The sequence below is a fragment of the Vombatus ursinus genome, unplaced genomic scaffold, assembly GCF_900497805.2.
Source record: "Vombatus ursinus unplaced genomic scaffold, bare-nosed wombat genome assembly UNPS02014781.1, whole genome shotgun sequence".
In the NCBI taxonomy this organism is placed as follows: domain Eukaryota; kingdom Metazoa; phylum Chordata; class Mammalia; order Diprotodontia; family Vombatidae; genus Vombatus; species Vombatus ursinus.
This window is the reverse complement of record NW_020954559.1, coordinates 18,879,828-18,890,493: the sequence shown is the minus strand read 5'-3', so window position 1 is coordinate 18,890,493 and position 10,666 is coordinate 18,879,828. Positions and strand designations below refer to the sequence as shown.

General features: G+C 38.7%; 1 pseudogene; it reads right to left on the bottom strand.

The window, feature by feature from the left end:
* Positions 1-475: 475 nt before the first annotated feature.
* On the bottom strand, positions 476-5,039 carry LOC114046166 (annotated as a pseudogene).
* Positions 5,040-10,666: the final 5,627 nt, after the last annotated feature.

Genomic DNA, 10,666 nt, shown 5'->3' with positions numbered 1-10,666 from the left:
ATTTTCAGTTTTATACATTCCCCTGTTTCAGAGTTGCTTAGTTATCATAAAAAAGGGTGTTGTTTTGTTGTTTTGTTGTCATTTCAGTCCTTTGTAATTCTTTGTGACCCTATTTGGGGTTTTCTTGGCAAAAATGCTGGAGTGGTTTCCTTCTCCAGCTCATTTTACAGATGATGAACTAAGGCAAACAAGGTTAAGTGATTTACCCAGAGTTAAATATCTAGTAAGTATCTGAGGCCAGATTTGAACTCAGAAAGATGAGTCTTTCTGACTTCAGGCTCAGTACTCTAACCACTGTGTCACATAGCTACAAAAAATGGATAAATAAAGAATAAATTAAAATAAAAAGGTCCTGGGCTCAAAAACCACCAAATAGAGGTTCTTCATAAGCAATTTTGGGGGAAAAAGAAAAGAAAAGAAAACCCAAAACAGAATTTCCTATGTGTCCATAGTCAGGAAAGTAGGTGGTTGAATCCTAAGTAGTTTTCCTGTTCTTGGTAGATGGCCTCTCGAATACATCTCCTGCCCCAGCTGCTTTTTGCCTGAAGAACTTGATATTTTGGGCATTCTCTTGACTCTAAGCTGGAGCAAAGAAAGTTGTGTCTTGATCCTCAAGGTGGGTGTATTTGGTTCTGCCAAATCAATCAAAGTTCTTGACCTGTATAACTTTGGGAAGAATAGTCTTATTGAAATGATCTTCCAGGATCTGAGTACTGAAGTCTGCTTTGTATACTTCTTCATCTTCATCCATGAAGAGAGCACTCCAGTGACAGTAGTTCTGAAAGAACTTGCATTTGCCCTTAACAGATCTGTTGGTAACTTTGCTATTTGCTTGGTGTTTAACTTCTCTTTCATCTTTTGTCATTTTATATGGTTCAATCTCTACTTTCTCTTTCTCAGTTCTCTCCCTCCAAATTGAATCTTTTTAGCTCCAGAACTTGTCATGCCTCATATTACTCCTTGTCTTTCTCATCATCTGTGTTGAGTCCATCTAGGGCAGCCAAGGGACCTTTGTTTTCCTTTAGGTCCTTCTTTGACATTTCTTCCACAATCTCATGTGTATATGTGAGCCTCTTCTCGGCCAGCCAGACCTTTTGCTTCCTGCTCCAATTTCTTCTTCTTCAAAGCTTCCACTGCATGCTCTTGAATTGTTACCCTGTCCTTCTTTCAAATGAAGACTGGCTCAAAGTGGGGTTTGCATTTCATCTCACTGTCTATTCTTCATACTGGGATTCTACTTCTGATTCTTCACCAAATTGCTCTTCATCTTGCATTTTCTTGACTTTCAGCTCTTCATTTTTCATCTCCTATGCTAGCTGATATCATACCACCACCACTCAATCTCATCATCAATTTTTCTTCACTTCTGTCCTCTTACCCCATTTGCCTAACATCCCCTTCTACTCTAGAATCACTTTCTCCCACCAATTCAGGTTCTATTTTCAAATGCCTGACCAACCTTTCTTCAACATCTTCACTGACGCAGTCCTGCAAACACCAAAACTCAGGTTCTGCTTCTTGCTATTTGGCTTTCTTTTTTTTTTTCACTTTCTTTATTTTACTTGCTCATATTATTATTTTTGAACATGCTTGACATGGAGATAACTTTTTCATGACTTTACTTGAGTAATTGGTATCATATTGCTTGCCTTCTCAATAAGTGGGGGAAAGGTTGGAGGGAATAAATGAATTTGAACTAAAAATTAAAAATTAAATGTTGAACATGAAAAATAAAAATGAAAAAATCATTAAATAAATTTAGAAAAATTAGCATAAAGGAAGCCTATGAAGCAATTGAGACTACCACACATGAGGAATACAAACACCTAGAAAGACTCTAATGAACTAATACAAAGTTAAAAAAAAAAGCAGAAGAGCAGGGTGCATATTTATAATGCTTATTTGAGCATAGTAATTATAGAGAGTGTGGATCCTATGTAGCAAATGTACTCCTTCTCCAGTCAGTTTGGTTCATTTACCTTAACCTTCACTCACAATGGAAGGTTGAGGTAGGGAGGGGGAATCCCAGAGAGGAAGCCAACCACTGCTGCCCCACTGGTATAAATCACTTTCAGGATGCTAGGGGTAGCCCTAGTTTGGGGGAAAAACATACATTACAATAGTGACTATTACTTGTGCATGTCTACCAGCATATTTTCCATTTACACAAATCAGTAAAAAACAAACAAACAAAAAAACCAAAACACTCTTAAATATAAAGCAATTTCTAACTAAGAAGCAAATGATGTAATATTCAAACATATCACCTCATTCATAAATCTGAGTCACTCTTTCACCAATACCCACATTGTTTGTAGGGAGAATGAGAACATGCTTATGGAAACTTAGTAAGGGGTCATATACAAAAGGCAAACCATTTACACTGGGCAATTCAAAACTCTGGATTGTAGTCCTGGATGTCTGTGGTCTCTTTAGGGAAAGGTCTGCATCACTCATCAATTGCTCCTTTTCTGCACTTTTCTGTTCTGCTGGAGAAAGCCTTTTCTTGGATATTCCCAGGCCTCTGAAGCAGTGCAAAGCTCTTTTAAGAATGATAGCCTTAATCTTGAAAGCTACAGAACTGCTGGAGTGTGATCCCTTGGTTAGGTGCTAAAGCAGTACAACAATCTTTCATGGATGGGATTCTCTTTCCATGTTTCTCTTGAGTCTTGTATTTGAAAGTCAAATTTTCTATTCAGCTCTGGTTTTTTTTCATCAAGAATGCTTGAAAGTCCTCTATTTGACTGAATATCTACTTTTTCCCCTGAAGGATTATGCTCAGTTTTGCTGGGTTTGCTTCATTGTAATCCTATCTCCATTGGCCTCCAGAATACCATATTCCAAGCCCTCTGGTCCCTTAATGTAGAAATTTCTAAATCTTGTGTTATCCTGATTGTGTTTCCACAATACTTGAATTGTTTCTTCCTGGCTGCTTGCAATATTTTCTCCTTGACCTGGGAACTCTGGAATTTGGCTACAATATCCCTAGGAGTTTTCCTTTGGGGTTCTCTTTTAGGAGGTAATCAGTGGATTCTTTCCATTTTTATTTTACCCTCTGGTTCTAGAATATCAAGGCAGTTTTACTTGATAATTTCTTGAAAGATGATGTCTAGGCTCTTTTTTTTCATCATGGCTTTCAGGTAGTCCTATAATTTTTAAATTATCTCTCCTGCATCTATTTTCTAGGTCAGTTGTTTTTCCAATGAGAGATTTCATATTGTCTTCTATTTTTTCATTCTTTTGGGTTTGTTTTATAATTTCTTGATTCCTCATAAAGTCATTAGCTTCCATTTGCTCCATTCTAACTTTTAAGGAAGTATTTTCTTCAGTGAGCTTTTGGACTTCCTTTTCCATTTAGCCAATTCTGCTTTTTAAGGCATTCTTCTCCTCATTGGCTTTTTGGACCTCTTTTACCATTTGGGTTAGTCTATTTTTTAAGGTGTTATTTTCTTCAGTATTTTTTGGGGTCTACTTTAGCAAGCTGTTGACTTATTTTTCAAGATTTTCTTGCATCAGTTTCATTTGTCTTCCCAGCTTTTCCTCTACTTCTCTTATTTGCTTCTCAAAATCCTTTCTTCCATGTCCTGGAACTGATTCATATTTTTCTTGGAGGCTTTGGATGTAAGAGCTTTGACTTTGTTGTCTTCTGGTTGTATGTTTTGATCTTTTGTCCCCAAAGTAAGATTCTATGGTCTGACTTTTTTGCACTTTTTGCTCATGATCCCAGACTGTTATTTGACTTTTAAACTCTTTGTTAAGTTAGGGGTCTGTTTCCAGTGTGGAAAATGTACTGTCCCAAGCTTTGGGGGTTCTGTGCAGCTATTTTCAGGGATACTTCTAGGGACCTGTAAATTTTCAGTTCTTCCAAGGTGGTATGATCAAAGGAGAGGTGTTTACTACCTTCTTGGGCTGTGCTCCGCTCTATGAGTGACCACAAGCACTCTCTTCCACCTTGGAACTGTGAGGAGGATTCCCTTTCCACTGCCACCTCAAGTTCCACGATGGCAATGCTCCTTCTCCCCCTAGGACAACCACCCAGAACTGTGACCCAAAGCCAAGCATGGGCAAAGCAAGAAATTCCTGCCTCAGCACCAGCAAAGAAATCCCTGTAATCTTCCTCTGATCAGCTACTCAATTCCCCCTCTATCTATGTGTTGAGAGCTCCAGAAACAGCTGCCTCCCCAGAGCTGTGCCAGGGCTGGGGCTGGACAGAGCTCCTCTCTCATCATGGTCCAACTAAGCTGTCTTTGGTGTTTGTGGGTTCAGAAGTCCGAAAACTGCCACAACTGCCTGTGATTCAGTCCTCTGAGGCCTGCTCTAGGTTTGCTGAGGCCCAGTCTTTCCTGGTGTGGTCCACACTGAACTGTGCTCCTCTCCTAGCCTGGCACAATAGACCTTTCCTGCTGACCTTCCAGGTTGTCTTGGGCTGGAAATTTGTTTCACTCTATCTTTCTGTGGGTTCTGCTGTTCTAGAATTTGTTTAGAGTCATTTTTTACAGGTATTTGGAGGGGTTTGGGGGAGAGCTCAAGCAAGTGACTGCTTTTACTCTGCCATCTGGGCTCCATACCACTCTGTCTTTCTTGATGTCCTTATCTGAGGACTCCACAGGTGTATCTTCTTTGACACATAGTATTTCCCCTTCACTTTCTCCAATGAAATCTCTCTCTCTCTCTCTCTCTCTCTCTCTCTCTTCCAATCACATGTAAAGACAATTTTCAACATTCATTTTTTATAGATTTTGAGTTCTAAATTTTTCTCCCTCCTCAAGACTGCAAGCAGTCTGATACAGGTTATGCATTTGTAATTAGGTAAAGCATATTTTCACATTAGTCATGTTGTAAAAGAAGAAAAAGAACAAAAAGAAACACACATGCACACACACAATATCCCCTTTCTCACTGCAAACCAGAATGGCCCTGGCTGTGGAATGAATGGGGCGGGGGGCAATGTTCTTTCTGAGGGCTTTCAGAACTGACATGATGGTATTAGCAACAGTGTCTGCTGTGGCCCCCAACCAGAAACACAGAACAGCCAACATCCCTCCTTTTCTATTCCAGAGGTAGCAAGGGGTCCACTAGGAAGGAGGCACTGGAAATACTCTGAAGCGTGCCAGTTGATGGATTGTGACACCCTGGGATCATGGATAATTTATGGACCTCCCAGGGAGGCTAGTCACACCTTGGTGATCAGGCACCAGGTCATGTGACTTTCCACAGCTATGTTTTAATCCTACAGTAAAATCCCTCATTCTTGTCCATCTGAATAAGCAACATGTGAATATTATATATATATATACATATATACATATATACATATATATATATATTCATGAACTTCCACTGGGGACTTGAATTTTTACTTAAACAGTTAATCTCCAAAGTAAAACAAACAATCAGACAAACATGGTAATTATTCCCTCCTGGGGTGGTGATGTGAGGAGAGGAGGAACAGGCCACAATTTGTGGAATCACTAGAATCATTTTACCCTGCTGGTTTACAGAGTTTCACAGCAGGGAAGATTTGTTCTTCATGTTTCTCTTACATTTCAAAACCCTTGGAAGGAGAGAACATTTCCCCCATGTAAAGAAAGCTGTCTCCTTCTATCTATGAATTACTTTTTTGATGTTAAATACAAGCATCATTTCTCTCAGGATTTTTTCTTATAAGGGCAGACAGTTATCTTTCTGGGAGGACTTGATCATTGTCTTATGTGGACACAGGAGGGTGGTTTGGCTGTCTCAGGATCCTTAACATATTGAGAATTGTGATACTGTCTCCATAATGAAGAATATTTGTCTGAATGCTTAATGCTAGAGGATAATGAGAGCATGGAAGAATGTGTAACCTTTGGCAAATCACATGTGGCACAGGAGAAAGGGCACAGGATTTGGATTACATAGTTAATATAGGATCTTGAGATCACAGAAAATTTTAAGATATATTAGAACCCATTCAATGCAACTTCCTCATTTTAAAGATGAGGAAACTGAGGCACAGAGAGTTTAAGTGACTTGCCCAAGGTAACACATCTAGTAAGTGGAAGAGGAGGTATATGAATTCAGGTCACCTAACTCCAAACTCAGAACTCTTTCTATTACACCTCCCTGCCTAGGTTTTGGATCTTAACTCTGCTACATTGTATTTGTATGGACTTTGGCAAACGAGGTGACCACCCTGGGTCTAAGTTTTCTACCTATCACACTGAACTATTTAAGTGAGTGAATGAGTGTAAGGCATTTTGTAAGTGATAAAGTTTTTTGTAAATATGATAATTGATACTGCTTTTAAGATTTGTAAAATGCTTGATATAGGGGCATAGCGTTAGAGATAGAAGAAACTCTTTCTATAGATGATTGAAACTGAGGTGAAGAAAGGCAAAGCAAACTGGCCTTCCAGACAAATAGAACCAGGATTTGAACCCAAGGCCCCAGACTCCAAATACAGTTTTTCCCCTGGTGTACTACTCCTCTTCTCTGTTATTGTTATTGTTATTTCTCTTTAATTTTTATTATTACCACCATTACTATTTTGGGAGGAAGCATGCTTTAGCAGATAGAAAGATGGCCTGGGAACCAGGAAGACCTGGGTTTAAGTCCCCTGTCTGACACAAACTGAATGTAGTCAAGTGACTCAACCTCTCAGTACTCTGGGAAATCCTCAAAAACTGAATTGGAGCAAAAATCCTGACCTGTACTGGAAGAGGGCGTTTTGTCAATCAGCATATTCCCTCACCAATGAAATAACATGTCCCTTTCATTATCATCATCATCATCATCATCATCATCATCATCATCATCATCATCATTATCATTATGCCATGGAGGCCAAGTGCTCTTTTTTTGCTATAGAGAAGAAATCTTGTAGCTCTAGGAAAAATGAACAATTTTTCTACAATTATTAATACTAGGTAGTCTAGGAGAAAAAAATGAAAACAGAACAAAGGTCAGAAGGAACCAAAAACATGCAAGATAGTTTTGAAAGTTATGTGGGGAATTTATTATACTTAAAAAGAAAAAAAAAATCTTCACAAGAGAGACTTACTGTTTTATGTACAATACCCTCCTTCAGCTCCACATTGTATGTGGAAATATTCATTTCATTTAGTCATTGTTAAGTGCATAATAAAAAAGAAAATAGAAGAAGAAAAGAACTAGGCATGATATTTTAGGCCTTCCACTCTGGTTTTCTTCCCAGTGTCCAGGGTCCTAATTCAGAAGGGGAGAAAGGGAGACCACAGGACCATATCTAGCCACTGCAGAAGATGCTGCCACGTCTATGGAAAGAAACCTTCCTACACCCAAGTCCGGATCCATGTGAGTTAATATGAAGTGACTAAAAACCGCCACTACCAACAAAACCTGGTGTTGCAGACTACCCAGTCAGTGTTTTAACTAAGTACTCATCCGGTAGCCATATAATATACCAAGTCAAACCTTCCTACATCATTTGGAAGGAGAAGAGAGAAAATGAGGGGTGAGCATGACCAGCTCTGCTGTAAACACTAACTCTCTGTGGTAAAATCGTATATGCCTCCAAGGTACTGTCGCTTTGGGTAATGTCTAAATCATTTGTTCTCACTCTTGCTTTCTGTTCCCGCTTACTTACTTCGGTTTTAGTTTTTTATCTGACTCAAGCAAAGCCAAATTCATATTATTAATAAAGAGTGATTATTTAACATTTCCATAAGATTGATGTGTTTGGTGATTAGCAGCTCAAGAATATTTATTGAGTGCTTTTTATGTGCAAAACCCTGATTACATATTGAAATTTTTTTTTGAAAAAAAAAATACTCAACTAGATTTGAATAGGATAAAATGATAAACCAAGAACATTTTCTCTCCTATAGGGATGTTAAAGATTTTTGGAGCCAGTGACTGATCTTTGGCTTCAGAGCTACCAGGCAGGGCTCCTAACAACTTTCATTCTTTAAAAGTACAATAGTCTGTCTCAGAGGATCGTGCACTGACCAGAGTAAGCTAGTTAAATGATAGATAGATAAATCATTCAATGATGGATGGATAGATAGATAGATAGATGGAGAGACAAATAATAGATAGATATAGTGTTCCAAAAATCAGTGCAATTTTGGTGCAATTTTAAGATATCAAAGCTTAAAACTACACTAAGGTTTTTGGAAAACACTGAATACATAATGGAGATCATATACTTGCATTATTATTCCCTGATAGAATATAAGCTCCTTGAGGGCAGAACCTGTTTCCCTTTTGACTTTGCATCTCCACCACTGTGCCTGGTAATCAATCAATCAGCAAACATTTATTAGGTGCTTGCTATTTTTTAAGTGCTAAGTACTAGGGACAGAAAGAAAATAAAAATCAGTCCCTGACCTTATAGCACTTACTTTCAATTGGGGAAATAAGAAGCATATGAGTAGATACATAGACACTTAATAAGTGCTTGATTGTGTTGTTCGTCCTTTGTTTCAAGTGGCATCATGAGTTGATTGGATTTAAGTGAAGTAGAGGTGCACAAAGTCATCCACCTCACTCTCTCTTCCAGAGTCATGGAAGTCTACTGGCAAGACAAAAGTCAGGATGACTGACGGTGGCCCAGAATGTAATGGATGACTTTGGCATTTTTGGTGTCTGACCAAGCTCTAAGTACCTGTGTCAGCCCCTTTCATGACTGTTGGGACAAATTATCCTCATCTGCCCATTTCACCTGGGTGGGGGGGAAGTCTTCAAATGCTTTATACATGCTAACTCACAGAGGAGTTTGCAGCCTGTTGGTCACCCTCAATCTGGGTTAGCCTCTTTGCTGAGAGGGTTTTGCTGGTTATGACCTCTGCACATTCTAAGGCTTCTTGAAGCCACAAGTGAGAGTTGGGTGATGGTGGACACCAAAGGAAGACGAGCAACTCTGAAAAGAGCTCAACAAACCCTCACACCAGAGGTGCTAGTCTTCCCGAACACCTCATATACACCAAGTGCTTCATTATTGATTGACTGACTGAAGGTTTCAAGTGGAGGGAGGCTATATGATTTTTTGTTAGAATTGTTATAAAGAGAATTCTTCTTGAAGTGTGGGTTCAACTAGATCACTCCTGGGTGCTTCTCAACTCTACAATTCTGTGAACAAGATGCATCAGGGTATACTAGCTCAAGTGAAAAAAAAAATCAGAGAAGATAGGAAATCTGACTCAGAAAGAACTGGGAATCAGCTGATGGAATAGAGGGGCATAAACTGAAGGGGAACCCATAGATATTTAGAATTCTTCTCAACCCTTTTTCATGGGCCATGTGGCACCCGCCGAGCCCACTTCTGTGTTCTGTATCACATGGCAGTCAATAGATAATGGCCTTCATTTTGCATTCTGTGTTTTATGTATGAGTGGTTTCAGTCTAAGCAATTGAGAAGGGGATATGTTATAAGGCATCCTGTCATATTTCCTGATGTGGCATGGAAATTAGTTTCAGTCCCATCCACCTTATCAGAGTCACCATATAAAAATGTCCGCAGTTTGTGTTTTATTTAAGTTTTTAGTCTAAATTGTCTAAGGATTTCTCTCATTACAAAAATCTCTCTCTGTGGCAAGAAATGGAAAATACCCTAGTGAATATCTTTTTGTGGTTGAGTTTATAGGACAGATTTAAATTCTGGAGTGCTACTCAGAAAAGAAGGTTGGGAAAGGTTGCATTGACTACAGATACGCTTCTCCATTTGGGGAAAATACTACCAAACACCTCTGAGCCTTGACTAGATGAAAATAGTGGGACTGGGACTATTGGATCAGCTGCTGTAATGAGATTGAACACATCTTGAGAAATAGTTCTTAAAAAGAAATAAAAGGCAAGAGAATTTTGCTTCAGGTGATTCTAAAATGTAGTGAAGAAACTCTGTTGTGCTTCTGGGACGAGAGCTGACTGGCAAGAAACAGAATTAAATGTTGTTTTTTTTTTTTCTTTTACCCAAGTGCAATTTTGTTTAGCCATTCCATGAAGCTTAAACTCTATTAAAAAAACGCCTCAAAGAGAATCAGGAGAGGCTTGTGTGGGTAAGACAAAGCAGTGTCAAGCTAAAGAGAGAGCTTATATTTTGCACTAACCTAATGTTTGCCTTAAAATGGACAAATTTAGAAAGAAATGAGTAGGAAGAGGGAAAAGACAAGGAAGGGTGTGAGTTTTCTTTTGCAGTTCTACTGGAGTAGATATTTCTGCTATTGGCTGATGCTAAACATTTAATAATAACTCTTTCTAGCATCTCTAGGGTTTGCTGAGCATCGCTTAAAGCTAAGATAACTGTGTTAACATTCACCACAGTTTCATTCTGTAAAAACCCAAGGCCAGGGCCTATATTTTTAAAATAATATTAATCCTTTTAAAAATGATATTTAGTGGAATTCAGCCTAGACAATGAGGCTGAATACTACTTAATATTTAGGAAAATCCCTTATACAAGCGTTATTTGTTAACTTTCATGCAGTAAGTATTAGCAAGGGTCTTGTACATGACATGACCTTTTATATATAGAACAATGAAGTCAGCCATTTGGCCTTTCAATCAATGTAGATTGCCATATACTAAGGCCCCCTGCAGAAATTAGTATTGACCATTAAAAAAGTTGAAATCATCAGAGTGCCCATGCTACGTATGGTGCAATTGCTAATATCTTCACTCACAGTCATCATCTCACTTTTCTAAAAAG